Genomic DNA, 6,867 nt, shown 5'->3' with positions numbered 1-6,867 from the left:
CCGGCAAATGTGAAAGAAGACAATGGCGGCTCCACCAGAGACGAAGAAGGTGTCCGCCAAGGAGGACGGCACTGGTGGTACCTTCACCATCAGTGCCACTCTCGACCCTAAATAGGAAAGTGCGCTCATTGCTTTCCTGCGGGCGAATGTCGACGTGTTTGCATGGCAACCGTCTGACATCCCCGGTGTTCCCAGGAAAGTAATTGAGCACCACCTTGCCGTTTTTCCTCATGCGCGGCCCGTCAAGCAGAAGGTCAGGAAGCAAGCAGTGGAGCGCCAAGAATTCATTGCAGAAGAGATCAAGAAGTTGGAAGCAGCAGGCCTTGTCAGAGGAGTGCTCCATCCTACGTGGTTGGCCAATCCTGTAGTCGTGCGCAAGGCGAACGGGAAATGGAGATTTGTATTGATTTTACCGATGTTAACAGAGCTTGTCCCAAAGACCCATTTCCTTTGCCGCGCATTGACCAGATTGTTGACTCCACAGCCGGATGTGATTTGCTTTCATTTCTTGACGCATACTCAGGATACCATCAGATCTTCATGGCAGAAGAGGATGAGGAGAAGACCGCATTCATTACTCCATGTGGCACGTACTGTTTCATACGGATGCCTTTCGGATTAAAAAATGCTGGCTCAACATTTGCAAGAGTAGTCCATGTCGCTCTTGAGCCACAAATACACAGGAATGTGGAAGCCTACATGGATGATATAGTGGTCAAGAGCAAGGACAAGGCAACTCTGATCCAAGATTTAGACGAAACCTTTGCAAATCTGCGCAAGATCAGCCTCAAGCTCAACCCCGAGAAGTGTGTGTTTGGAGTACCCTCCGGCAAGCTTCTCGGGTTCTTCGTGTCTCAGCGGGGAATTGAAGCCAATCCCGACAAGATCAAGGCCATTGAGCAGATTGAAGCACCAAAGCGCGTCAAGGATGTACAAAGACTTGCCGGTTGCGTGGCTGCTCTCAGTAGGTTTATCTCTAGGTCTGCTGAGCGCGCCCTGCCATTTTTCAAATTATTGAAAAAGGCAGGTCCAGTAAAATGGACTCCGGAAGCGGAGGCTGCGCTGCAAGACTTGAAGAGATACCTGTCCTCTCCTCCAATACTTGTCGCACCTAAACCACAAGAGAAGTTGCTGCTGTATATAGCAGCAACCAATCAAGTGGTTAGTGCTGCATTAGTAGCGGAGAGGGAGGCAGATGACGAGCCGACAACCACGGCAGGCACATCCAGCGACAACCAGGGGGCTTCCCCGACAAGCTCTGGTCCCGACAAGGATGGATCTGCGCAGACGCGCGAGGAGATACAGAAGAAAATGGTGCAGCGCCCAGTTTACTTTGTCAGTTCCCTTCTGCAGGGGGCTAGATCAAGGTACTCTGGCGTGCAGAAATTGCTTTTCGGCCTTCTCATGGCCTCGAGAAAGCTGCGCCATTACTTCCAAGCACATGAGATCACAGTTGTCACTCGCTTTCCGCTGAAGAGGATACTACAGAATCCAGAAGCGACAGGCAGGATTGTTGAGTGGGCACTGGAACTGTCAAGCTTTGGCCTCAAGTTTGAGAGTACTTCAACTATCCAAAGCAGAGCGTTGGCAGAATTCATAGCAGAATGGACGCCAACACCAGATGAAGAAATTCCAGAAACGAGCATCCCAGTCAAGGAAGCAAGCAAAGAGTGGATGATGTACTTTGATGGTGCCTTTTCGCTGCAAGGCGCCGGCGCTGGCATGCTGCTTGTCGCACCTACCGGAGAGCACCTCAAGTACGTAGTCCAGATGCACTTTCCCAAGGAGCAAGCAACAAACAATACTGCAGAGTATGAAGGCTTGCTTGCCGGTCTCAGCATCGCGGCAGACCTTGGGATCAACAAGCTCATTGTCCGGGGTGACTCACAGCTTGTCGTACGCCAAGTGAACAAGAGCTATCAAAGTCCGTTGATGGAAGCCTACGTTGACGAAGTGAGAAAGCTAGAAGAGCACTTTGACAGCCTACAGATGGAGCATGTTCCAAGAGCTCAGAATGCTATTTCTGATGGCCTGTCAAAGTGCGCCGCACTTAAGTTACCTGTGGAACCAGGGATCTTTCTGCTCAAGCTGACTCAACCATCCGTAACGCCATCAACTGGACAGAACAAGAAGAGGAAGTTGATTTCTGGTGACTATTTTTCGGCAGAGCTTCCCGAAGCCGCCGCCAAGAAGGTCCCCAAGATCAACGCTAAAGGCGCTGAGGAGCAATCTGCTCCGGCAAGCCCTAGGGTTTGTTCCGTTGAAGCAGAAGCTCCCGACAAGTTTTGCTTCGGCAAGCTTGCCGGGGAACGTCAAGCTCCGGCAGAGCCGCAGGTTCTCGCCGTAGAAGCGGATGTTCCCACAGCAGCAGATTTGCCTTTAGTCCTTGTTGTCAAGCCACAAGCTCCAGCATGGGCGCAGCAGATTGTCCGTTTCCTTCAGACAGGAGAACTTCCCGAAGAGCAAGAAGGAGCGGAAAGAGTAGCCCGGCAGTCAAGTATGTACCAGTTTGTCGACAAGACACTGTACAGAAGAAGACTCAACGGTGTGAAATTGAAGTGTATTCACCGGGAAGACAGACAAAAGCTGTTGGCAGAGATACATGGAGGCATATGTGGACACCACATTGGCGCAAGAGCACTTGTCGGCAAAGCGTTCCGGCAAGGTTACTTTTGGCCGACAGCCCTCCAGGATGCAACTGCACAAGTAACCAAGTGTGAAGCGTGCCAGTTCCATTCCAAGCAGATACACCAACCAGCTCAAACTCTCCAGACGATCCCTTTATCCTGGCCATTTTCGGTCTGGGGGCTCGACATCCTCGGCCCCTTTCCCCGAGCAGTCGGGGGCTTTGTGTACTTGTACGTTGCAATCGACAAGTTCACAAAGTGGCCGGAAGTAGAACCAGTGAGGAAGGTGACAGCATAGTCAGCAGTCAAGTTCTTCAGGTCGATTGTTTGCCGCTTCGGGATCCCTAACAGGATAATCACCGACAACAGTACGCAATTCACGAGCCGCACCTTCATGCAGTACGTCCAAGATCTTGGCGCCAAGGTCTGCTTCGCTTCTGTTGCTCACCCGAGAAGCAACGGTCAAGCGGAGAGGGCAAATGCTGAAGTGCTGCGTGGGCTCAAGACCAGAACTTTCGACAGGCTGCACAAGTGCGGAAGAAACTGGATCGAGGAGCTGCCGGTGGTTCTTTGGTCGATCAGAACGACGCCAAATCGAGCCACTGGACAGACACCTTTCGCTCTAGTCTATGGAGCAGAGGCAGTTCTCCCCACGGAACTCGTATACGGGTCACCTCGAGTGCTCGCTTATGATGAGCTTGAGCAAGAGCAGCTGCGACAAGATGACGCGCTGCTCCTTGAGGAAGACCGTCTTCAGGCTACTGTGCGAGCTGCTCGCTACCAGCAAGCTTTGCGCCGCTACCATAGCCGCAAAGTTAATCCCAGAAGTTTCGAGGAAGGCGACCTTGTTCTTCAGCGTGTTCAGTCTGCCAAGAATTCTAACAAGTTGACGCCAAAGTGGGAAGGCCCTTACCGGGTGAAACGAGTCACTAGGCCTGGCGCTGTCCGCCTTGAGACCGAAGATGCCATTCCGGTGAGCAACTCCTGGAACATTGAGCATCTTCGTAAGTTTTACCCGTAAGGCGCGGTTGCCGGAACCTGTTCTGGCAACCACCTTTTGTACAAGTCTTGCCGCTGCTGCATGTAATCCTTTGTACAAAGCCGGGCGCAGACCCCGTGCATAAGTAAAGCTCATGTGCTCCGCACATCTTGTCAATTTCATGCTTTCTATTTTTTGCATGTGTTATCTGACACTTTGTGCAGCACCTACTCCCCGGTAAGCAATAACGAGCCGTAAGGCTCCATATCTTTATTTTCTCTTCTTTCTTTTTTCAAGGAAAGGAAGATTCCCTCGCCCACAAGTTTGCCGGGGGGGAAGGAGAAGATAATAGTATGGACCAGGCGTCGTTCAAGAAAGTTTCGCCTTGCCGGGAAGCAAACAACAGAAAAGCTAAGTTGCCAAAGTTTAAACAATCAGATTTTTTAAATTTTTAAGTTATCTCCCTTGAACGACCGCACTTTGTATGGAAAACCTGTGCGCGGAGGAACCAACTCGTAGCTAGTTGCGCCCTTACTTTGTTTCGAGTCCGCTCAACAACTTAAGTGAGCTGCGACTAGTTGCGACATGGTTTCTTGTCGGTAGCAGCACCGCCAGCAGGCTGCTGACGTTCCGCACTCAGCGCTCGCGGCTAAGGTTCCTGCACCGGCAAGTTCCCTAAAAGCGTAGGGCTAAAACATACAAAGGGAGGAATCAAGTAAAGGGAATAACATTGCAATCATTACCCAGAATAGAGCTATATTACAAGATAGCTTGTCGCGGCTCTAACGGATTGTTTTCATAACATGATCAACAGCGACAAGGAAAGAAGAAATAGGCGGCCTAGTCTACGCGATCGCCTTCGATCCTCTTGATCCCGCTCACCTTGTCCACAATGGGTGCGACAAGGGTCTTGAGCGCCTCCAGATCAGCATCCGGCGGCAGGGTCTTGAGGACGTTGGTGAGGTTGAGGCCCGGATTGCGGAAGGCCACCTTCACCAACACTTTCTGAAGAGCTCCCGCGCAGATCTTGCGCGACTCGTCGGCCAGCTGCTTTGGGATCTTCTCCCGGAGCCGCTGAAGGGCCGTCGCCACGCCTTTGAAGAACAAGACGAGCTTGGTGCTGGGTTGGAGGTTCTCGTCGGAGGGATACCCGAGATCCTCCATCCCCAGCTGCACCAACTCCCTGTGAATGTCTGTGGCAGCATTTACAAGACTCTCTGTCCAGTGCTCCACAGTCTCCCTGAAAGCATTCTGGGTGGTGGCTACACTCTCCAGCAGCGCCTTGTCGGCATTGATCTCTTCTTTCAAGGCCGCCTCCTGCTCCTTGGCGCCGTCCAGCGTCTTGGTCAAAGTAGTCAGCTTCAACTCAAGATCCGCGTTGGAGTCCTTGGCGGCACTGAGCTCTTTGCCCTTCTCAGCGAGATCGGCCTCCAGCTGCGCCACCTTCGCCTCCAGCTCCTTCTTGGCGGCTTCGGCGGCTGCGGCAGCATCCTCCGCTTGCTTGAGGACTCCGCCGAGTTTTTCCTCGCGCACGGCAAGCTCCTCCTCGTGGGTGTCAAGATTGACCTTCCGCTGCGCCAGCTCGCCTTCCTGCGCAGACAGCTTCTCAGCGGCAAGCCGCTGTTGCTCTCTGACTTCAGCCTTCTCGAGGAGGAAGGCCTTCTGTGCTTCGGCGAGCTGCTCCCACTCCTCCGCCAGGGACCGGAGGGCTTCTTGGTGAAAACCCCCGAGCTCCTCCGCGTGCTTCTCAATGTCTGCTCCCGCCTTCGCGACAAGCGCCTCGCGGGATTCCAGCTTGGCTTGCCGCGCGCGGTAGAGCGACACCAGCTTCCGCAGCAGCCGCTCCTCCTCAGACTCGTTGCTGCTGCTGCTCGGCGCGTCAACCACCGTCATCCCAGCAGAGGCGAGCACCTCCCCGTCAAAGATCTCTCCCTTGACCGGCGCCCTGGAGCTTGACGCCCAGGGGAGGTTGATGAAGACGCCTTCGCCGGCCCTCAAGTAGACGCCTGGCTGGGGCTCTTCGGAGCCTGGCGCTGCGGCAGCGGCGGACGGGTCGGCGGTCGACGTAGCGCCCGGCGCTCCTGCGGCCTCAGGGCCGTCAGTGCGATCGCCAGACCCCTCGCCAGTTGCTGCGGCGGCAGCCTTGGCGGCCTCTGCGCCGGCGGGATCGCCAGCACCGGCTGCTTCGTCGGCGGCAACCTCGGTCTCCATCTGCTCCGCAGCAGATGGGTCTGACGGCCGGAAAAGGGAGAAGAGTCAAGCAAATATTCAACAAGAAGAAGATCAAAAGAAGAAGAGCCCAAGGGAAGTTTCGAAGCAAGAGGATTACCTGTACCGGGTTCTCCAGTCGTGGCCTCCGCCGTCGGGGGGCCGCTGGTGCTGTCCCTTGCCGGAGACTTCTCCCTTACCGGAAAGCTCTCCCTTGCCGGAGGACTCTCCCTTAGCTCCTGATGGGGCTGCTCCGCTCCTACACAAGTCAGCAGTCAGATATCAGCAAAGACAGAATATCCATGCGCGCCTCACAGCAGAAAGCAAACCAGATACTTACGCTGGGGGCTGCTCTGGAGAAAAGTTGCCGGGTCCGGCAAGGTTGTCTCGGGTGCACCCCCCGCTGTCGCCGTGGGTTCATCCTCGATGATAATCACCGGGGCCTTGGCCCTCTTCGCTGCTCTCTGGGCCAGAGTCCTGAAAAGGAACAAGTTCAGAGTAAAGCAAGTGAGACACAAGACAAAACAGCAAGGATTGAAGAACTACAAGTACAACAAGAGGATCTTACTCTTCTTCTTCTTCCTCGTCGGAGCTGAACGTGGAGAAATCGAAGTCCGGCTCATGTCCGGCGCGAGGAGGCGGAGGAGTGGCTTCCCTTGACCGCTTGGCGGGAACAGTGGCGGTGGTCTGCGACGACCCCGCTCCAGCTGTCGTCGCGACATGAGAAGCGGCAGGAGCAGATGCGGTGGTCCGGAAGGACCCCGCTCCAGTTGCCGCTGCAGCGTGAGATGCTCCCGCGGAAACGGTGCTTGCCGCGGTGGAGCGTGTCGCGCGGCGCGGCGGCTGTTGACTCGCTTGCCGCTCCGCTACGTCCCCGGCCTTGCGGAGACGCCTTCTTGGTGGAGATGGAGGCTCTGCTTGCGGCGAGCTGTCCGAAGATGAGGTGGAAGACGAGTTGATCTCCAGCGAGCCGCTCGTATCCTTGGCGGGCTCGCTCGACCCGGCGCCATGCCCGGCAAGTTCTTTCTCGCCAACGCGCTCCTCTCGCTCGGC

The sequence above is a fragment of the Triticum urartu genome, chromosome 4 (assembly GCF_003073215.2).
Source record: "Triticum urartu cultivar G1812 chromosome 4, Tu2.1, whole genome shotgun sequence".
Taxonomy (NCBI): Eukaryota; Viridiplantae; Streptophyta; class Magnoliopsida; order Poales; family Poaceae; genus Triticum; species Triticum urartu.
Note: the sequence above shows the minus strand (reverse complement) of the source record.